General features: G+C 40.8%; 1 long non-coding RNA gene across 1 annotated transcript in view; it reads left to right on the top strand.

Moving 5' to 3' along the window:
* Window positions 1-314: 314 nt before the first annotated feature.
* Window positions 315-23,647, top strand: part of LOC125481147 — a 34,574-nt gene continuing 11,241 nt past the window's right edge. Inside the window, exon 1 of the long non-coding RNA XR_007261234.1 lies at window positions 315-360. This is a non-coding gene — a long non-coding RNA (uncharacterized LOC125481147). The remainder of the gene's footprint in view (window positions 361-23,647) is intronic.

The raw sequence follows: 23,647 nt of genomic DNA, 5'->3' as shown, positions 1-23,647 counted from the left end.
TCTTGCTCTTGTGAGATTTATGTAGAGATTCAATAAAGTAATTGTTATAATTAAAGCTTACATTTAGTTATATTTTGTTTCCACATTTTGTCTTTAAATTTAATGATTTGAAAAAGTAATGCATTTATATTCAAATTTACAAAGGAAAAACCCAGGTCATGTTTGGTGCAAATTATATCCTCCAACAAGCAATATGACGTAATGGATGTATTAGATAAATTCAGAGATGATTTGAACAGGAAACGTACTGAAGGCTCTGAAAATGTAGCACAAGGTGCATTCTTGGTTATTATAATGTTTTTGTTATCATTATCAGGACTTAAGAACAGGAGTTCGCCATTCAACCCCTCAAGTCATTCAGTGAGTTCATGGCTGATCTCTATCTTGCCTCCATCCGGTCATGTCACTATATACTATTACCTTTCCTAGAAAAATGTATTGGTCTTCAATTTAGTTGTTTGAGTGCAGGATTTCTTTGCTGAAAAGAAACGTTTTGTCAAAGCTTTTAGTCTGGCGCTGATCAGGACATTTCACAAAAATACCAATTTGAAGGGAAAAGTCAAATTTTTACTGCATGAGCAGAGTGCTGATTGGCAAATTAGAGCCAACATAAAAATGTAGTTGAATTTTAAGTCTAAATTATGTTCAGAGTAACTCCCATTTCCTTGATCTATTGTTGTAACCTAAATAGTAGCATCTTTATAAGACAGCCATGCTTTTATGTTGAAGTAATCACAGTTGCAAACTTCAGCTAGTTGCATGCATTCAGAAGGCTATAAAATTAGGCAGAAGATTGGAAATAGCAATGCTATGAAGCTCTAAATTTTTTCCTTTACTAATTTACTGGGAAATTGATGACTGGACATGAGTATAGTCTGTGATTTTATACAGTCTTTTAAGATACTTTACAGTTACTTAAAATTGGGTTATCGCTAGTTTGTGGATGATTAAAATGCATAGGTTTTGTGTGAAATATTTTTAGCTGAGTTAATCAAATTACACAAGGTTGCCATTCTTGCATCAAGAATTCTTTCAAGTATAGAAGAAATCACCGTTGTTCTAAAATACTGTCTAATCTGGCATGTGGCAAAAATTACATATGGTGATACTCAAATTAATTTGGGCATACTTCTCAAAACTTAATGCAATTAACACTGACTAACCAAACAGAAATTTATTCTTTTGTACCATGGATGAGTAAAATGCAACAAAAATTGAAATAATAAATAAGAACTTTATAACCAAACTTTGCATGACCAAGGAAACATTAATAGCAAGGGTTTGTGTTTGTTTGTGTGCAAAGGGGTGCAAGAGAAAAGAAACTTTTAAGCTGAGTAGCTTTTTGTGAACATGAAAGCCCTTTTAAACTTTACAGAGTGTAGCTTTCCTCACTAAATGTGGCTGAAATATCTACAGCTTGTATGAGAATGCAAGCAAATGACCATTGGCCTGTATCCAGAAATAAAAAATCAAGCAGGTATGGATGTATTGGTGGAATTTTGGTGCAAACCACTTGCTTGAAAAACCTCTGTCTCTCCATGAAAAGTCAGGTCAGTGACAGTATCCCATGTAGAGACAGGCAAATACATCAACCTGATCCAAACTATTGGTTCCCTGACTAAAGTGAGGCTTAAAATTCAAGATTAACTGACATCAATCAATCGAACCTATTACAGGCAATGACAGGTTAATAAATGGTGCAAGCATGCCAGTAAAAAACACTGAAAATTGACTTTTCTGCAAGACACAAAGCAGCCATGTAGCCCCAAATCTGAGCTGTACAATGAAGTGCTAAACATTACCCTCTGGTCAATTCCAGTGAATGAAAACACTGAAAATATAGAGTCTGAGTTGCAGCTCACTTTCTTTTAAAACAAAATAAAGTGAAAAATTTCTAACAGGTCAGGAATGACTGACACAGTGATCCTGGGTTTCCAAATTTCCTCACCTTGTGAGAGATGGTGCTTTTATTGGATGAGGAAAAGAGAATGTTGACTGTCAGATTTGATAGCATAAAATGAATTAAGATATTTAAGACCAGGAAGACAATGGTACCAGAAAAAATTTGCATAGAAATTTTTAGGGCAACAAAATGACTTAAAAACTTCCAGTTCAAGGAAAGTAATTGGAAATAAGTACTCAACAGTTATGGGAGATTTTCTGTTGCCGGGAAGTGCAAGAGGAAAAGAAAAATGTGTCCTAAAGGGTGAGTGTAGGTTAAAAAATACAAGTGTGATAACAGGCCTTGAGATCAGCATGTCTGAGTATAGGAATCCTCTTCAAGTTCAATGTAATGGATGAATTATTCACAAACCAATTTGATCAAGGTACAGGTCAAGTATATTTGGGGTAGTAATCAAGAACATACGTACAATATGTTATGAGTAATTTAATTATAATTAATGTGGACTTGGTGTCTGAAACAGTTAGGAAGCAAGAGTGAAACATCTGATTCCATAAATACATGGATTGAGGGAGAGTAAAACTGCAGTTTCGAGGAGAAAGTGTCAAATTTTTTTTTTGGGGAAACTGCTAATGCTCATCTGGTGACTGTAACAATGTATTAGCACCCAAAGATTGAGTTCAGTACCAACTCTGGCAAATAGTTGATATTTAATAAATTTAATTGTTTCAAACTTCATGCTGGCTTTAGCTGAGGTAACACTTGAGGCTGCCAAGTCAGCAGATTGTTGGCTTGAGTCCTGTGCCAGAGGTTTAAGCATAAAATCTAAGCTGACACCACTGATGTGAGGAAGTTCTCCAGTGTTGAATGTGCTGTCTTGGAAGAGTTAGTCCTAGCTAGCCCTTGGGATAAACACCTCAATGGAGATTGTATAGCAAATATCACATTGATATTTGTAAATCCCAACTGCACGTTTGGCTGCTGCATTTCCTGCATTATAATGCGAAGTACATTTTAAGAAAAGTAGTTAATTGACTTTAAATGCTTTGTGGCACCCTGATATCTTGAAAGGCACCATACAAATGCAACTTTTAATTTTTTTTTCATTTCAGAGCTATTACATTTAATTTTTACAGCAATGTTAGATATTTTTAAGTATCGCATTATGGTTTTGCTATTGAATGACTTTAATGCATCTCCTTTAGTTCCTTCAAGCAAGTTTTTAACATCATTTTGAAAATATTGGGGTTATGATGAACTTTTGGTGTCTTGCAATTCCAAAAGATATCTGTGATTTTAATGTGTGTTCAGTTTTGAGTATTTTAATGCAATGAAGGCTAGTAAGTAATATATTGGTTCAATATGTATGTTGCCAGAATCTTGCATTGCGCTAGTCCACCAAAAGACTTTTCTTTACAATTATCAATTTATTCCCTTTTCTTTTGCTTGTGGGCAGCTAGTTTTAATCGATTCTATTCTAAGCAGGAAATCTTGCAATTCTCTGCTTGAATGTTACAGAAGTTGCCAACGCATGTCTATTTGAAATGGGGAAATACCAATAATGAATGGCCAGGAATCAAACTTTAGAATTTTATAATGAATTTTTATGAAATGAGAATCTTCAACACTATTTCAGCTAAATTAATTCAAAATCATGTTCTTGCAGTGTGTGTGTCGATCCTTCTTTGTTTGAAATTATATATTTGCTTGCTTTGCAAGGTAACCTTCTGTACTTTGGGATCCAGATGTTTTCTGATGGAAATTTGTGTTTAATATTGTAAGTTAGGTGGATAGGAAATTTGAACGGAGCTGTTATGCCAACGAATAAGGAATGACATCAGCATTGGGGACTGTCCTGAATATGGTTGTATTGGAAAGGGATCTTGCAGCATGGGATAAGGTTTGTCAGTACCTTGACGGCAAAATATTGAAGGACGAGGAAAGGCGTTCTGGAGAATTGGTAGGGAAGTCCTTGAATTTTGGGAGGTTGGTTGCTGCTGTAGTGTCAGGAAGTTTTGGAGGGAAGTACCTTTTGGGACTTGGAGCACTGAGGGCAATATCAGGATTTGATTGGCTGCGAGTTGTTGGATATTTTAACTCCGCGAGTACTGGGGATGAGAGTTGGGATGACAAGATTGTTCTAATGTGTCACCTCTTAAAGCAGTTAGTGACTTCTTTTACACTTGCAAGTATAATTTCTCTCATTTACAACTCATTGGTCGTCCCACCATCAGCAAGTTACTGGTGCACAGTTGGTGTGTCTCCGACTTTGTCTTTAATCAATATTCACCTAAGCAAGAACTTATTGCACAATTGTTGTGTCTGCAACTTACACGGTCTTTAACTAACATTTCTTACAAACATAAATTACCTCAATCCTAAGTTTAACTCGGAGACAGCATTGGAACTCAGCAGAGTGCACTACCGACCATAGAATGCTGCCGATGTGGCAAGAGTGGCCACAGGGAGTCAACATATTGGACTCAAAGCCCAGTGCTGCATGTGTAAGTGAGTGGTCATATTGCTTGAACTTGTCAGTCCAACTTAAGCAAGAGAAGGGGTGTCTAAAAGACACAATTCAGAAGACAAAGCATAATGTACATACTGCCAGCCAGAGAAGACTGGGACGCAGCTAGGTCTGTGGGAGAGCAGAAGCCACAGTGTCAGCAGAGTTTTTTGGTTAAACATGCTGTTGGGATGCAGCAAAGCTGTTCGTTTCTGGGTTCTTCTCAATAGTTTGGTGGGGCGGGAGTGGGTGCAAGTGCTGATTCCTGTATTAATATATAAGGAAAAGTTAAAGAAACTGTCCTTGAGGCCTGCCAAGATTACACGACGGATGTCCACAGACTGGCTGGGGGAAAGGAATTCTCAAAAATGGAGCTGTCGCAAGCCTACTTGCAGATGGGGTTCATGAAGGAGTCCCAGTTGCTGCTGATGACAGTGAAATGCAGTGGACTGTTCCACTTAAAGTGGCCTCCTTTTGGCATCACATCATGATCACTGTTGGGAGTAAGACCTTTGTGATTCTCAGGAGTCTGGCACAACCAGAGAAACCTGCAGAATAGGTAGGCACAGTGACTCAATGGTTAGCCCTGCTGCCTCAGTGCTGGGGACCTGGGTTCAATTCCACCCTCAGTTGACTGTCTGTGTGGAGTTTGCACATTCTCCCCATGTCTGCGTGGGTTTCCTCCAGGTACTCCGGTTTCCTCCCACAGTCCGAAGATGTACAGTTGAGGTGGATTGGTCATGATAAGTTGCCCCATAGTGTCCAGGGATGTGTAGGTTATGTGGATTTGCCTGGGAAATGCAGGATTACAGAGATAGGATAGAGGCATGAGTCTGGGTGGGATGCTGTTTGGAGGGTTGGTGTGGACTTGTTGGGCCAAATGGCCTGTTGCTATGCTGTGGGACTCTGTGGAAAGTTATTGTATTAAAAATCAAATTTTATTAAAAAATCTGAATAAGCAGCCTAAATGACAGCATGGCTGTTGCCCATATGACTACTTATTGAAAATGTTAACTTTTCCGCTGAGAAAAAGAGATTCTTCATTTTCAAAAAAACGAACTGAAAAACAAATGCTTTTGTCAAAGTAAGAAAAGGTTGTTATATTTTAAACCTGCCTAACAAGGATTTGGGCCAAGTGCAGGGAAATGGGGTTAGCATGGATGGACATTTTGGTCAGCATGGACCAGTTTGGACAGAAGGGCCTGTCTCCGTGCTGTAGGTCTCTAGAAAGCTTCAAGGGCTTTTTTAAGTCTCCAATTTTTTGGGGTGGTTTGTGGGGAGATCGTGGAGTCTCAAATCACATTGAGTAGATTATGTACTTCTACAGCAACTAACAACTATCAATAGATGTGAAGAAATTCCATTAATTATACCTTGTTTATCATGATTGGTTGTGTTCTTTTTTGTGAGGATAGCACTTGGGAAATCAAATCCCACTATTCCTGGAGTCATGATAAAAGTTAGGTTTTATATAAGTACACAATTCCACAATTTACTTGTCTTTTAAATCCAGGTTGACAGATGGAATAGATTAAGTTTCTGTACTTGGGATTATTATTTATTGCAAATAAGTAGATTCTTGCTACATATAACCAATTATGAAATGTAGAAGTATAACTTGACCACTTAAAATTCTATCTTCTTTACACACATACAGACAAACACAAACAAGCATCAAATTAACCTGGGTGTTATGGGCATAGGGTTACACTAAGAAGGCCATTCAATGGTCCCTGTGCGCAGGGTTCACAGAACTGAGGCTGGTGTCTTTCACTGCAGAGAAAGGACAGCTCCTTCCTTGCTAGAGGTATGATGGCTTCTCGCTAAATAGTCAACCCAAAAGCTGTTCAGCTATCTGAGAGCCAAGCACGTGGTTGTTGGCAGACAGACAGCCTTTATCATCAAAAACAGGTCACTATTCCTTAGACCAATCTATGCTTGCTAAATCACCCTTGCTCCACACCTGCAGGCTTAACCTCATAAGTTTTAACCCTCTTCCACATTGCTTTAAAAAACAGTGGTGTAAACAGCAGTTTGAATGTCAAGATACTTACTTTACAAAATTGTGTTCACCCTTTCTGTATGTTTTGTTTTTAAAAGTCCTTTTCCTATTTCAGTCCACAGTCAAAAATACAGAAAAATAAGCATGCCTGCAAACTGTCAGTGCTTGTAGTCTTTTATGTCCCTGCCCATCTGCTTGAATTTTATGAACAGATTTCTGCCCCACGTAACACTGAAATTGGTCCTACACTGATATACAGTCAGCACACCATCTTCCTCAAATGTCTCTGTCCATTGTTGTTCAGTGGATAACCCTGGTTTGATTTAACCTAATTATCCAATTATAGCAATACACATCGAAAAATGACTTGGGTGTCAAAGATCAATCCTCCTTTTGCTTCTATTTGTTGATGTCCCTTGAAACAACAGATATAGGATAAGCTGACATTATTCACAGATATTAGCCATATTGTCATTATCACCACTGCTCTCAACCTCTCCATTGTCTCTGCTTATCAGTCTGCTTGATTAACAGCTAGCTTTGGATTTGGCTGGATAATTTGGGAGGAGTTAAGCCACCATACTTGACTACTACCACAAACTTTGTTTTCCATTCATTCCATTTCTCAATTACAGTTACTCATCAAAATTGGTGGCACGGTGGCTCAGTGGTTAGCACCGCTGTCTCACAGCTCGAGGGACCCAGGTTCAATTCCAGGATCGGGCAACTGTCTGTGTAGAGTTTGCATGTTCTTCCCTTGTATGTGTGGATTTCATCTGGGTCCTTCAGTTTCCTGCCGCAGTCCAAAGATATGCAGGTTAGGTGAATTGTCCATAGTGCCCAGGGATGTGTACGTTAGGTGGTTTAACCACGGGAAATGCAGGATTACAGGGAATAAGGTTAGGACGAGCTGAGTTTGGGTGGGATGTTCTTTGGAGGGTTGCTGCAGACTTGATGGGCACTTCTGCACTGTCGGGATTCTGTAAAAGTCATGGAATCCTAATCTATATTCTCCATTACAGTACCTGTGATTCTTTATGCATGTACTGCTAAATCCGTCATTTGTGCCAGTTCTACCACTAACCCTGACTACTTGATTGCTCTTCTGGCTTTTTTTTCTTCACCATGAGGTCATCTAAAACTGTCTCTAATGTTATGACAGAATGTCAGCGTGCCAATTCAAATCATCCTCCCTATCCCTGTATTTGCAACACAGTAAAATTCAAATATTTAAGTAACTTCAAAATTGACCCCAGTGGTTCCTAACCAGACTCTTTGGAAAGCAATACCTGACAACAGGTTTACAGATTAAACAAAATATTTAAGTTTGTTAATAATACTGTAGGTTTAATCAAGTAAAGTAAAATCACAAGGTAAACTAATTTATATCCAATTCTCTTTAATTCTAACCCCTCCCCCATTCTCACTGAGACAGATAGACCGACAAATACATAAGGTTAAGGAGTAAATGGAAAGAAAAAAAAATGAGATGTAACTGGCCAGTTCAGTTAGGCAGACTTCATGATCAGTAACACCACAGGATTGTATCTAGCTTGGATTCTGAAGATGCTGATGCATGCAGCTGGTTTCCAGTAGGCTTAGGAGTATTCATTTAGTACTTATAATTGAGGTTCTATTCTCTGAACTTCAATAAGTTCACAATGGGAGAATAACCAGGGAGCATTCAAACCTCTGGCCTGTAGCTTCTCAGGCACACTTCTTCTGACATAAACACTGCTCAAAAACTTTTTCAGACTTTGGTTTCTCTGTTACGATTGGTTGTATCCTTATGAAGCCCCAAAACATCTACAGCAGACTCTGATCAGAAATTAACTCCAGGCCTGGTCTCAAGCACATTTTAGTTTGTTTATTTTTTTTTAAGCAAGTTTCTGCTTACAATCTAGAGGTCACCTTAGGCTCTTGGTTCACAGGTCCAAACAGAAAATGATGAATACTAATGAAAATTCTGCGCGAGTTCTAACATTGTAATCCTACTATGCATTTAATCCCACTCTTCCATTGTTCCTGTCCTTGCTGTGGACGTCAGCACCTCAACTTGAAAATTCTTGTCTGAGTTTTGAAATCACTTGGCCATGCTCCTTTTGTATCCATGCAATCTCCTCAGCTGTACAGTCTTTCCCTCAATATTCTCCTCTTTTGAACAAGTATCACTGGACCCAAAATGTTAACCCTGCTTTATCTCCACAGACGCTGCCAGACATTTCCTGCTGAGATTTTCCAGCAATTTCTGCTTGTGTTTCCTCTCTTGTAATCCTGGAATATTGTTAATTGTCTCCCTTGATGAATATGAATGAATCCATTTGGTCCTCTCTTCTCTGGATTTCCTTAAACCCCATGACCTCTCACTTTTACTGCTTTTAAGACTCAACTTTTTTTGAATAAGAAGTTCTGTTCACAATTTTTTTTTGTCACTCATCCTTCTGTGTCCTTTTTGGGGTTGTCTTTCCTCACCTCATCATGCTTCTTTGAAACACATTTTGAAATGTTCTTCTGTATTAAAAACCTAAATACCATATGTGTTTATATAAAAGTTGAGTTTCAAGGTGTAGGTTTTTACTAAAAAAAAAGCCGGGGTCCACAATAAACATTTTTGAGAGTTGGAATCCTGTCATTGTCTCGCTATCGCAGAGTTGCCAGGTCGGAGACTATTCTTGCCAACGCTGCCCCCAAAAGTAGAATAAAAGAAAAGAACAGTTTTATTGAATTTTTATCAATGAATCTCCCTGAAAATTCATCAAAAACAAAGCTGTTTATGCAAATTTACATACTTTAACAGGCTTTTTCCTATACTCTTGTTTACCTTTAAAACAGTGCAGGTGAAGGAGCTTTGTTTCCTTCTTATTCTAATAGCTGCTCTACTGTTGTTTACTTTATGGATACCATCACTGGTTACTTTACGTGTTGGGATTCTTGGCATTTGGCATGCGCTATGATTGACAGTTCATAAATTATCATCAACCAGCTGCTCATTGCTCAAGCTAGATGCAAAACAAGGATATCCTGCAGGATGCCAACTACCATGATGAGATATTTGCTTACTGTATTTATGTAAATTCATGATTCGACCCATGGCTGCCACTTTCACACCTGAAAAGTATCCAGTCTCCACCTTAAGATACCCTGGTAGGGTAGGATATGTCAAGACATTGGACCATACATCCCACCCTTTGGCTGGTGACTAGAAACATACGATTGACTACACCCAGTCTGCCCAGGCTTCTAAACCACGAGACTATAGTGCCTATTATTAGATTTGATTCTGTGATTTGATAAGTTGTTACACAACTCAGATTATGCTGAAAATTACCCAAATAACTAAGACTCATTTGGGCTTGCATGGTGGCCCGCTTGTATTTTGATTTGATTTTTATTCTCGTCATGTGCTGAGGTACAGTAAAAAGTATTATTTTGCATGCTCTCCAGGCAAATCATACCCATAAGTACGTAAGAGTAATGGAACAGAATGCAGAATAGTGTTATTGCGACAGAGAAGGTGCAGAGATAGAGGTCCATTCGCAAGTCTCATAACAGTGGGGAAGTCTGATAACAGTGGCGGCAGCACAGTGGCTCATTGGTTAACACTGCTGACTCTCAGCGCCAGGGACCTGGGTTGGATTCTGCCCTTGGGTGACTGTGTGAAGTTTGCACATTCTCCCTGTGTCTGCGTGGGTTTCCTCTGGGTGCTCCAGTTTGGTTAGGTGGATTGGCCATGCTAAATTGCCCCTAGTGTTCAGGGATTGGTCTGGGTGGGATGCTGTGTGGGTCGGTGTGGACTTGTTTGGGCCCAAGGGCCTGTTTCCACACTGTAGGGATTCTGCTGGAATGTGTTTTCAAACTTTTGCATCTTCTGCCCAACAGAAGAGGGTGGAAGAGAGTATAAGCAGTGTGGGAGGGATCTTTGATCATATTGGTTGCTTTCCTGAGGCTGTGGGAAGTATAGAAAGAGTCCATGAATGGAAAGTCGGTTTACATGATGGACTGGGCTGCGTTCACAACTCTTTGTAATTTCTTGCAGTCTTGGTCAAAGCAGTTGCCATTACCAAGCTGTGATGCATCCAGAAAGGATGCTTTTTATGGTGCATCTATAAAAGTTAAGAGTCATTCTGGCCATGCTGAATTTACTTCAGCCTTCTGAGGAAGTAGAGGCGTTTGTGTGCTTTCTTAAGCATAGTGTTGACGTGGATGGTCCAGGACAGATTGTTGATATTTGCTCTTTGGAACTTGAAGTTCTTGGCCATCTCTACATCAGCACCATTGATACAGACAGGACTGTGTCCTCCATTCTGCTTCCTGAAGTCAATAAAGAGCTCCTTCATTTTGCTGACATTGAGGGAGAGATTATTGTCTTTACATCTTGCCACTAAGCTCCTATCTCTTTCCTATATTCTGTCTCATCGTTGTTTAAGATCTGACCCTTATGGTGGTGTTATCAGCAATCTTACAAATGGTGGTAGAACAGAATTTGGCCACGTGGTCATAATGTCTAAGTAGTATAGTAAAGGGCTGAGTACACAGCCTTGTGGGGCACTGGTGTTGAGGTTTATCATGGAGGAGGTGTTGTCGCCTGTCCCTACTGATCGTGGTCTGCAGCTGAATAAGTCAAGGATCCAGTTGCTTACGAGGGAGCAGATTCAGAGTTTGGGGATGGAATTACGGTGTTGAAGATGGAGCTAAAGTCAATGACTAGGAGTCTGAGGTAGGTGCCCCTGTTATCCACATGTTTCAGGATGAGTGTAGGGCCAAGGAGATGGCATCTGCGGTGGACCTATTGAAATGGTAGGTGAATTGTTGTGGATCAAGGCAGTCTGGGAGGCTGGAGTTGATGTGTGCCATTGCTACCCTCTCAAAGCACATCATAATGACTGATGACAGAGCTCCCAGGCAGCAGTCATTAAGGCACATGGCCTGATTTTTCTTTGGTACTGGGATGATAGTGGTCTCCTTGAACCAGGTGGGAACCTCAGATGGGAGTATTTGCAGACATCTTCAGCCCCTCCTTACTCCAGCCACGTGGTCTGTGCAGGATCCGAGTGCGCGGCTGGGGAGTCCATCCGGACTGGTTGCTTTCTGTGGGTTCACTCTCGAGAAGGCCGATCTGATGTTTGCAGTGGTGACTGTGGGTACAGGTGTGTCTGAGGCTGTCGGGGCAGGTGACATCATTTCACTGACCTTCTGTTCAAAACGAGCATTGGATGCATTAAGCTCATCGGGAGGGTTACATTGTTGTCAACAGTTCTACCCTACTTCGCTTCATAGCTCCTTCTGTCATGTAAGCCTTGCCACAGTTGATCTATGTTCTTATGGTTAATCTGTGACTCTAGCTTAGTCTGGTATTGTCTCTGATATCTCTGGCTTTGCAAATGTCATACCTACATTTCCTGTGTAGCTCAGGATCACTTGATTCGAATGTTCAGACCTGGACTTCAGTAGGGAGTGGATTTACCGTTTCATCTCCAGGTTCTGGTTGGGAAACGCTTGGATGAACTTCCTTTGCACACAATTCTCTGTACACTTGCTGATGAAGTCTGTGTCAGTAGTGGCATACTCATTTAGGTCAGCCGGTAGTTCCTGAATATGGACGAATACACCGTTGCCAAGCAGTCCAGTAGGAGTTCATCTGTAGACTCAGTATGACTTTTTGTACCCGATCCTCATGCTTCAGTTTCTGCTTGTAAGCCAGGAGAAGGAGCATAGCCTTCTGGTTTAATATTCGAAAATGTAGGCAAGAGATGGAACAACAGGCATCTTTGGTTATGTATCAGTCGTCAAGGATGTTTGGGTCTTAGGTGGGACAGGAGATGTGTTGGTATCTTGGTAGCATACTGTTGAGGCTGGCTTGGTTGAAGTCACTCGCTACCATGAACAGGGCCTCGAGGTATTCCAACTCAAGGCTATTTGAAGCAGTGTATATTTCACAAAGTGCACTCTTTCCTTCTGTAAGGAGTGGGATGTAAGCTGCTGTCAGGATGCCAGAAGTGAACTTCCACGGCAGGTATTAGTGATGGCACTTCACCATTAGTAATTCTCTAAGTCAAAGAGCAGTAACTTACTAGTGTCGTCACATCTGAGCACCAAAACATGTTGATTAGGAGGCAGACCCCACTGCCTCTTGCCTTGCATGAGGATGTGGAGCAATCTATTGTGAACTGGGAAACCCTTGTGTTGTAAAGGACAGTCAAGTGAAGCAGGATTGAGCCACGTCTCAGTAAAATAGCGCACACAGCAGTGTCTCCATTCCCTTTGGTAGGTAAGAACATGCTAGAATGTGCATTTGCATGTGCTGGAAGCCACATGTTCCAACAGAGTCCTGGCCTTTGCAAAATGAAAGAACCTGACTGTGTTGCATCTTTTTCAACTGAATAAATGCTTGAGGGCCAGCCTTTTCCTGTTGTATTTCCCATGGCCATGCCTTGACCAATCAGAACCAACTTGATTGATTTGAATTTAAACAGACTTAGCAGTTAACTGTTTCTGGTGTATTCTCCATGGAAATGCCTGTAACGATCACAGTCTACTTGCTAATCAAGCACAACCCTTTTCTCACAGAGTCTAAATTGTTGTTCTTTCAGATTGGATGTTCTTGCACTTCTGTCCTGATGGAAAGCTTGGACAGAAAATCTCATCTTTTAGAAATACTGTAGTTATATGATTTCACTTGGTTTTTGTAAAATGTAGAAAAGAATACTACTTCGCAGCAGAGCATGCACTGATTGTATACTAAAATTCATAGAATTTACACTCCTCCCTGTCTTTAAAACCAAACAACATTTCCCAATTTGCTGCATGACTAGTATTGTAATTCACTATCTATAATCAGTATTTGTGTTGCAATTAGCCATGTTGTTTCACAAATAATCCGCTTCTGTGCCATCAGTTGCATTGGATTTCCCTCATTTCTTGATGTTTTGCTGACAAGCTGTTTTGATTTCACCCCAGGCCTCTGCATCTCATTCACGTAGGACTGCTAATATTGGAGCCCATATGCAGCCCTCCTTTTGTAAATGATTTTTCTCCTCAATCATCAAGTTATTCCATTGTTCATGCATGTTATCTTTGTAGGATTTCTTAGAGCATTTGGTTACTAAGTAAGTCTGGTTAGAGAGCAAAATCACTGTAATCTCAAAATTTTGTAGTCTGTCAGTAACAGAATCTTCAAGGTGTGATCTGAACATGTCCCAGATCTCACTTTTTTTTTACGACGTCTTCTTATCAGAAATTCCAGTCTTTTCTCAGCCAGATTTTCAAGCCACCATGAAACCATCCATTATAATAAAACAAAACTGCAGATGCTGGAGATCTGAAACAGAAATTGCTGGCAAAACTCAGTAGGTCTGGCAGCATTTGTGGGTAGTTCTGATGAAAAGTCACTAAACTCTCAATGTTAACTGAACTTTCTTCCCACAGATGCTGCACAGAGTTTTGCCAGCAATTTCAACTTTTGCTTCATGATTCATCCATTCTTTATGATGAATGTAGAACAGGTATTACCTTTTGGGAGATGCTGTTCTCAGAGGGTTTTTCTCTCAATGGTCAGCTTTGTCTCTTTGGATGTGCGCAGCAACACAAAAATGTGAATCTACTAATTCCTTGGCTTTGTGCCTGCGCTAAAGCTGTTCACTGGCAAGCCAGCATTCATGGTAGTTTCGCCAACATTTACAATACAGGGCAATCTGAATCTATTATTTTGTTAATGTTTGATTATAAACCACTGAAACCAGCCATAAAATCTGCTGGGAGACACTGTGAATCCTTGGTCTCTTTTTCGCAGTACACGTTGTTTTCTCCTCCTGAACTTGGTATACAAGGGCAAATCTTTTGAAACCCACAATGTCTAATCTTTTTGGTTGTTCCAGGGCGAAGATTCCAAAAGATCTTTAAGAGACCGAGTCTGTTCTGTCAGTTTGTCATCTTTCACAACTTTAACTTTCAGCCAGGTACTAGGCTTTCTTCTGTTTCTTTTTCTGAGTGAACCCCTTCCTCCAGTCTCTAATGTGCTTCTACAATACCTTGAATTATTTGTCTCTTCTGCAATTTCAGTGCCTTTAGATTAAATATAAAAAGAAATTATTTTTCTAATCAACCTGTTCAGAGATGTTATTACACCCTGTGGAGCAGATGGAACTTGAACCCAGGCCTCCGTGTCTAGAGGCAAATACACTACTGCTGTGCCATAAGCATGCTTTCAGTGCCTTTATAGTTTAACCTGGTCTTTGTATCTACTCTTCTTTCATGATACCATGTTACCATATTAGATGGGGGATGGGTGAAAGTCCAACATGCATCACTGAGGTGATAACCTTGATGTTGTGCACCAAAAACTATTTTCAATCTTGTGCTACTTGAACTTTTTTTAAAAATCATTAATGGAATGTAGACATTGGCTGGGCCACCATTTTTCTTGCTCATCTCTGAAGGAAAAAACAGAGTTAACATTTTTGGGACCAGTGACCCTTCCTCAGAACTTCCTCAGTTCCGAGGAAGGGTCACCGGACCCGAAACTTAACTCTGTTTTTTCCTTCACAGATGCTGCCAGACCTGCTGAGCTTTTCCAGCAACTTTGTTTTTGTTCCTGATTTACAGCATCCGCAGTTCTTTTGGTTTTTGTTTTATTGCTCATCCCTAGTTGTCCTTGAAGGTGAGCTGCTGGAGTTCGTTTGCTGTAGGTAGATTCACAATGCAATTAAAGAGAGAGATCCAAGATTTTTACCCAGCAACGCTGAGGATTTGTAATATTTCCAAGTCATCATGGTGGGAGGCTTTGAGGAGTACATAGTGGTGATGTTCCCATATATTCGCTGCTCTTTCCTTCTGGATGGTAGTCGGTTTGGAAGGTGCTGTTTGAGGATCCTTGGTGAACTTCTGTAGTGCATCTTGATACACTACTGCTGCTGAGTGTCAGTGGTGGAGGGAATGAACATTTTTGATTATGTCAGTCAAGCAGGCTGCTTTGTCCTGGATGGTGTCGAGCTTCTCAAGTGTTGATGGAGCTGCACTTATCTAAGCAAGTGGGGAGTATTCTATCGCACACCTGACGTGTAGTTGGTGGACAAGCTTTCAGGAGTTAGTTTAGGTGCTCGTTGTAGGATTCCTAGCCTCTGATGTACTCTTGTAGCTACGGTATTTATATGGCTAGTCCAGTTCAGTTTCTGGTCAAAATGAACCCCCAAGATGCTAGAGGGGGAATTGAGCAATGATAATAATCATTGAATGTGAAGGGTCAGTGGTTACATTTTCCCTTGTTGGAGAGAATCATCGCCTGTAATTTGTGTGGTGTGAATTTTACTTGCCACGTGTGAACCGCAACCTGGATATTGACCAGGTTTTGCTGCATTTTGACATAGTGCTTCAGGACTTGAGAAGTCACAAATAATGCTGAACTTTGTGCAATCATCGGTGTTTGTCCCTAATTCTGATTTTGATTTGTCACATGTGCCTAAGTACAGTGGAGGGCTTTGTTTACCAGCAGTAGAAGCAAATCATAGTAAGGAAATACACAGAGATCATAAGTTGAGGAAAAACAAATTTGACAGAGGCATACAGGTTAAGCGAACAGGGCATGCGCTAGCTTATGTGAAGTTAGAGAGTCCATTCATCAGTCTAATAAAAGCTGGGAAGAAGCTGTTGCTGAGGTTGTAGACATGTTCGCCGAGCTAGTGGGTTTGGTTGCAAATGTTTTGTCACCCTGCTTGGTAACATCGTCACTGTGCCTCTGGTGAAGCGCCAGTGTTCTGTCCCGCTTGTTATTTAAATGCCCCAGTTTGTTGGTGTTTGATACCACTTCCGATTCTGATCCTGAGTAGTTTGTACACAGGGTCTAATTACTGGTTAGAATTACCAGGCCTCCAGGAATTCCCTGGTGTGTCCTGTTTGGTTTGTGCGATTATGGCTGTATTGTGCCAATCGAATTCATGTCCCTTGTTGTCTGAGTGTAGTGAGACAAGTGAGAATAGGTCATGTCTCTTGGTGGCTAGTTGGTGTTTGTGTATCTGTATTGTCAATTTTCTTCCGGTTTGGCCTGTGTAGTGTTTCTCACAGTTCTTGCATGGTATTCTGTATGTTTTGTAAATGGCTTGTTTAAGTAGTGTCCGGATGCAACTCCATTTGTGGGCATTGGGGTGGTTGTTAGTGTGACTGAGTATCTGGTCTGTATGTGTGGTCTTTCTATATATGCTAGTCTGGAGTTGCCCATTGTTTTTGCGTTGTACCATTTTGCCTAGGAAGGGTAGTTGGTTGTTGTTCTTCTCTTCTTTTGTGAATTTTGTCCCGGTGAGGATGTTGTTTATGTGTCAGTGGGTTTCTTCCAGTTTAGTGCGTTTAATAATCACAAAGGTGTCATCTACATATTGGACCCAAAGTTTGGGTTGTATAGTGGGGAGCGCTGTCCACTCTAACCTTTTTATTACTGCTTCTGCAATCAGTCCTGATATTGGGGCTCCCTACAGTTGACCTAACCACAGTTAGGGAACAGGATTACAACAACCCTGAAGAAATTACACAACTCTGGAGACATCAGCGAGACAGACTACCAAAAAATGAAGCCAGAGGGATCCGACACACCCTGCTTCTATGGACTCCCCAAGCTACACAAATCAGAGGTCCCCTCAGGCCCATTGTCTCACTACCAGGCACACTCATGCGTAGACTTGTGAAAGAACTGCAACAGAAATTGAAATACTTAATGGACAACACTACCCACTCCATCCACTCATGGCAAAAATTCTTCAACATCATCAAGGATACCAGGATAGATGAGGACAAGATGATATCCTTTGACCTAACAGCACTATTTACATCCATAAACATTGACCTAGCCAAAGAGACAATTGCTACACGACTGGACAAATCAAGCAGGCAGGCACCCCAGGACACCAACATCATGAATAAGGATACCACCATGAAACTACTAGATCTGTGTCTCACAACCTACTTCACCTTCAACGACGGCATATACAAATAAATCAACGGAACACCAATGGGATCTCCAATATCAGGAATGATCACAGAAGCAGTAATGCAAAGGTTAGAATTTACAGCGCTCCCTCCTATCCAACCCAAACTTTGGGTCCGATGTGTAGATGACATCTACATACTGAAGAGAACAACAACCGACTACCCATCCTGGACAAAATGGTAGAACACAAAAGGGAACCTCCAGACTAGCGTATATAGAAAGCCACAACACGTTGCAGCAACCTGGAACTATGCAAAGCAGAACAGGGGCACCTATACGGAGCCTTCAAACGGAATGGGTACCCAAAAAGTACAATTCGCCATTACCTCCAAGACAGACCACAACAAGAAGACACAACACGACCAGAATCACTTATCACCCTATTGTACATCAAGGACATTTCAGAGATGACCGCAAGACTACTCAGACCCCTAGGTATCAGGGTAGCCCACAAACCAACAACCACCCTACGACAGCTACTGACAAACTTGAGGGATCCCATACCCAAAACCAGCAAAACTGTGTAATTTACTAAATACCATGCAAGAACTGTGAGAAACTCAACATAGACCAAACTGGAAGAAAATTGACAATATGGATACACCAACACCAACTCGCCACCAAGAGACATGACCAATTCTCACCTGTCTCACTACACTCAGACAACAAGGGACATGAATTTGACTGGCACAACACAGCCATAATCGCACAAGCCAAACAGAGACACGCGGGGAATTCCTGGAGGCCTGGTATTCTAACTGGAACTCTATCAACAAACACATTGAATTAGACCCAGTGTACAAACCACTGAGAAACAGAACTGGAAGTGGTACCAAACACTAACAAACTGGGGCATTTAAATAACAAGCAGGACAGAACACTGGCACTTCACCGGAGGCACACTGACAATGTTACCAAGCAGAGTGACAAAATGTTTGCAACCAAACCCACCGGCTTGGCGAGCATGTCTACAACCCAAGCTACAAATCTTCTCAAACTTTAAGCTGTTCCTGAACCTGCTGGAGCATGTGTTTAAGCTTCTACAACCTCTTCGGTCAGGCAGAAGATACACAGGAGAGCATTACTGGCATGTAATGGATCTTTGATAGCAGCCTTTCCGCTGCAGCAAGCTGTGTCAGTGGAGTCAATGGATGCAAATTTGGCTTCCATGATGGTCTGGGCTATGCGCATAGCCTTTTGCAGTTCCTTATAGTCCTGGGCAAGCAGTTGCCATACCAGGCCGTAATGTACCTGGACAGTATGCTTTAAATGGTGCGTCTATAAAAGTTGTTGATGAGTGTCCTTATGGACATGCTAAATTTCCTGAGCTGCCTGAGGAAGAACAGGCATTATGCAGCCTTGACTGTCGCGTCTACGTGGGAAGTCCAGAAACAGTTTGACGGTTATTGTCACTCCTAGGAACTTAATGCTCTCCACTCTCTCAACCTCCGCTCTGATGTAGATGGAGGTGTGTTCTTCTTTCTGAAGTCAATGATCAGTTCTTCAGTTTTGCTGACATCGAGAGGTTGTTCTCATTGCACTGCATCACCAAGCCCTTTCAAACCTTTATGTATTCTGACTCGTCATTGTCCGATATCTATCCCACCACAGTGGTGTCATCAACAAACTTATAGATAGCATTCGTTCTGAATTTGGCAACAGTCGTGGGTGTGCAGGAGAACAGTAGGGGGCTGAGGACACATCCTTGCGATGGTCCAGTGTTGAGTGTTTTTGTGGAGGAGGTGCAGTTGTCTATCTTCACGGATTGCAGTTTGTGGGTCAGAAAGCTGAGGATCCAGTTGCAGAGGGTGGAGCTGAGACCAAGGTCTCGGAGGTTTGAGATCAGTTTGGAGGGGCTAATGGTGTTGAAGGCAGAGCTGTAGTCGATGAGCAGGAGTCTGAGGTAGGTGTCCTTGTCCAGATGTTCCAGGGATGAGTGCAGGGCTTGTGAAGTGGCATCTGCTGTGGACCTGTTACATTGGTAGGCCAACTGTAAGGGATTGAGGCAGGCAGGCTGGGAGACTAGAGTTGATGTGGACCATGATCAGCCTCTTGAAGCACTTCATGATTGTGGAGGTGAGAGTCACTGGGCAGTAGTCATTAAGGCATGTCATAAGGTAGTCATAGGGCATGATGGAGGGAAGGTCAGATGTTTTTGAAACCGCTGAGGATGGTCAGGCCAAGGTTTTCACTCGGCAAGTTTGACTTTGAGTGGCTGAGAAGTGCAAATAGTTTGTTCTTTTGCCTGAAATTCTGTTGTTGGCTTACAAAATAAGGGAATTTTTGGCTAAAAATAGCAGTTGACTGTTACAGTAGATCGATAACTACTCTGGTATACATGGTAAATGTGACTTGTTACTATTCAACTATTGCAGGAAAAGTTTTTTTTTCAAGCTGAATCTGAGACTTTTGAGGTAGACTAAGGCTTTAAAATGAATAAAGAAAACAAAATAGGTACTAAAGGATACAAGATAATTTGTTTGTTAAATTTAATCATGTGTTGTAAATTATATACTTTTAAAATCCCTTTTCAATTTTTTTTCTATATTAAGTTTAATTACTGGGGGGAGGGGGTAAATGTGGATGAACACATGAACAAAAACATACAGAAAACTAGAAAATAGGAGGAGGTTGTTTGTCCCATCATGTCTGCTCGACATTTCAGAATGATTATGGCTGATCCTGCATCTCGCTGCTATATTCCCATTTTCTCCCCATACCATTTTTAATCTCTAGATATCTGTCATTTTAAACATATTCAGCGACTTGACTTCCATAGCCTTCTGTGGTAGAGAATTTCACTGGTTCACTGTCCTTGAGTGAAAAAAGTTCTCTTCATCTTAGTCTGGATTAACCTTTGCTGCACAGGAAAGTCTATCTTTTCTTGAGTAAGAAATAAAGGTACTCACAAGATAATCTCCCCCAGGCTTTTACAGCAGCTAAGATTTCCTTGCTCCTGTTCTCGAACGTACCATTTGCCTTCCTGACTAGTTGCTGCAACTGCATGCTTGCTTGCAGGGACTGGTTTACAAGGCTGTCCAGATCCCTTTGTACATCAACATTACCCAATCTGTCATCAATTAGATAATAATCTGGCAATTTGTTTTTCATACCGAAGTGGACAACTTCACTCTTATCCACATTACACTGGTCAGGTCATGAATTTGCCTGCTTGCTCAACTTGGTTTGAGTCAACTTGAAGACTCTTGACAGTCTTCTCATTAGCCAGACTCATACCTAGTTTCGTGTCACCAGCAGACTTGCAAATAATACATTTGATTCCCTGGTCCGAATCATCGATTTGTATGTTGTCAATGTCTGAGCCTAAGCACTGATCTTATGCTGACTCACTAGTCGCCACTTTCCGCTTTGAAAATCACTGATTTATTCTAACTGTTTCCTGTTTGCCAATCAGTTCTCAATCTGTGACTGTAAATTACCTCCGATGTCATGTACTTTGATTTTGCACACTGGCCTCTTTAGCAAAACCTTTCTGAAAATCCAACTACATCACATCAACTGGTTTCCCAAATTTATTCTATTAATTATGGCCTCAGAAAACTCCATTAGTTTTGCCAAACATTTTCCTTTCATAAATCCACCATTGAATTTGTGTATCCCATTGGTATTTTACGTGTCTATTAAACTATAAGAAATAGGAGTAAAAGTAAGCTGTTTATCGCCTCAGGCCTGCTCCACCATTAAATCGGATCATGACTGATACCTGACATCCATTTTCCTACATTTCCCGTAAGCCTTGATTTCCCCTACTAACCAAGAACCTCTTTGTCTTAGTCTTAAATATGCACAAGGACTCCTTAAACACTCATTTGTTTCTTCTTGGTTGCTTTGCATTGAAAGAAAATGGCAATGATATTTTCCTTCTTTGTCTTCAGGAAGGAGGTATGTGGTTCAGTTTCTGCAATGCAAGCTATGGATTGTAAATATTGCAGCTAGCTGTATCAGTGGAGAAAGTGATTACAGTCTTGTAATAGGACCACAAATTGTAGAAGCTTACTCTTTCCTAGCGGTGTATAGCGGCTGAGAACGTTCAAATGTGTTGACCACTTTGATAAAATGATGTAAATTTTTCATTAAATCAGTGACAAAAATGCTTCAATAAATGTCGAATGCGAAGATATACAGTTTCTTTGTGAACATCCATGCTGCATGGAGGGAGACTTGAGCACTTGCACATAACTTTCAAATATGAAATAAATCAGATGTTTCATCAATAGCAGAATGCTACTATTTAAGAGACGAATCATTTTGTAATTTTTGGATCCAAGGAACAATCTGATCATGTTCCAGGTGAAAAGATTTCAATCTCTCCTGCAAGGCAAAGTGGATGCGTTGTTTGTAAAATGGCATCCATGGCTCATCCTTGGTTATATCCTGATGTGCTTTTGGTGAATTTCTTTTTGAAAATATTTTATGTTGAGATAAGTTTGTGTGTACATGATGCATTTACTATGAATTTCAACTTTTGGTTGACCTTTTCATGAATGAAAATTGAAATCAATCTGTTACTTGAGTCAAAATTTAGTGATTGTGTGAGAAATGAAGAACAATATTATGAGGCAGAAAATGCTTTCCAAATTTTAGTCTGTGGTTCATGGAATTTGCATATGACAAAAGCCTCATCTTGTGAAAATTATCTTTTTTTAGTCATGCTCTACATAGTCTGTCATTGTCTATATCTGAGTCATAGAGTCATGCAGCATGGAAACAGACACTTCGGTCCAATCATGTTACCCAAACTAAACTAGTCCCACCTGCCTGCACTTGGCCCATATCCCTCCCAACCTTTCCTCTTCATGAACCTATCCAAAAGTCTCTTAAACATTCTAACTGTACATTTATAGATTCATACAGCGCAGAAAAGGCCCTTCAGCCCATCAAGTCTGTACCGACATAACTACCACTAAAAGTGTGCTAATCCCAATTTCCTGCACTTGTCCCATGTCCTTGAATGTTATGATGTTTATAGTACTCATCCAAATATCTTTTAAGGTTGTAAGTTTCCAGCCTCGTCCACCTTTCCAGTCAGTACATTCCCTTTTCCCACCACCTGCTGATTGAAAATGTTTTTTTTCCTAAATTCTGTGAATCTCCTGCCCCTTAATCTAAAAGTATGCCCTCTCGTGATTGACCCTTCAACCAAGGGGAACAGCTGCTCTCTATTCACCCTGTCCATACTCCTCATAGTCTTGTATATTACAATCATGACCTCCCTCACTCAGGCTTAGATTGTGTTTTATTTTGAGCAGAGAAGACTATCTGGTTTCTCCTTTTTTATAGCTCAATTTCTCCATCCCAAACAACATCCTGGTGAATCTCCTCTGTACCCCATCTAGTGCTATCAATCCTTCCTGTGGTGAGGTGACCAGAACTGCACACAGTACTCCAGTTGTGGCCTGACCAACACTCTGTACAACTCCAACATTACCTCCTTGCACTTGTACTCTATGACACAACGAATGAAGGCAAGTGTCCTCTATACCTTCTTAACTATTGTATTCATGTGCTCTGCCAACATCCGGGATCTGTGAATAATTACACCAAGACCACTCTTCCTCTAAGCTACCCAGTGTCCTGCCATTCATTGTGTTTTCTTCCAAAGTACATCACCTCGCACTTCTCAGGAGTAAGTACCTTTTTGCCATTCATCTGCCCATCTATATCATCTTGTAACCTACAACCTTCATCCTCCCTATTAACCACTCTACCAATCTTGGTGTCACCTGCAAATTTGCTTAACATCGCCACCACCTCCAACATTTTCATCTGTATCATTTATGTATTTAATAAACATTAAAGGCCCCAGTTCTGATCAATGTGGTACACCACTGGACACCAGCTTGCAGTCACTCGAATAACCTCTACCACAATCCTTTTGTGTCCTATTTACTAAGCCAGTTTCAGATCCATCTCTCCAAATTTTCAGATCCATCTCTCCAATTTTCCCTCACTGCCATGTACTTTAACTTTCTCAATCAGTCTCCCATGTGAGACCTTGTCAAAAGCTTTGTTAAAATCCACATAAACTACATAAAACTGAACTTAGCTCATCCACACATGTGGTCACACTGTCAAAACAAAGTTTCTAGCGAATTTGTTAGGCATGACCTCTGTAATTAAAAACCAAAAGAACTGCAGATGCTGTAAATCAGGAACAAAAACAAAGTTGCTGGAAAAGCTCAGCAGGTCTGGCAGCATCTGTGAAGGAGAAAACAGAGTTAACGTTTCGGGTCCGGTGACCCT

Source organism: Rhincodon typus, unplaced genomic scaffold (assembly GCF_021869965.1).
Source record: "Rhincodon typus isolate 14 unplaced genomic scaffold, sRhiTyp1.1 hic_rhity00001017, whole genome shotgun sequence".
Lineage (NCBI taxonomy): Eukaryota > Metazoa > Chordata > Chondrichthyes > Orectolobiformes > Rhincodontidae > Rhincodon > Rhincodon typus.
Note: the sequence above shows the minus strand (reverse complement) of the source record. Positions and strands in the feature narration are given on the sequence as shown.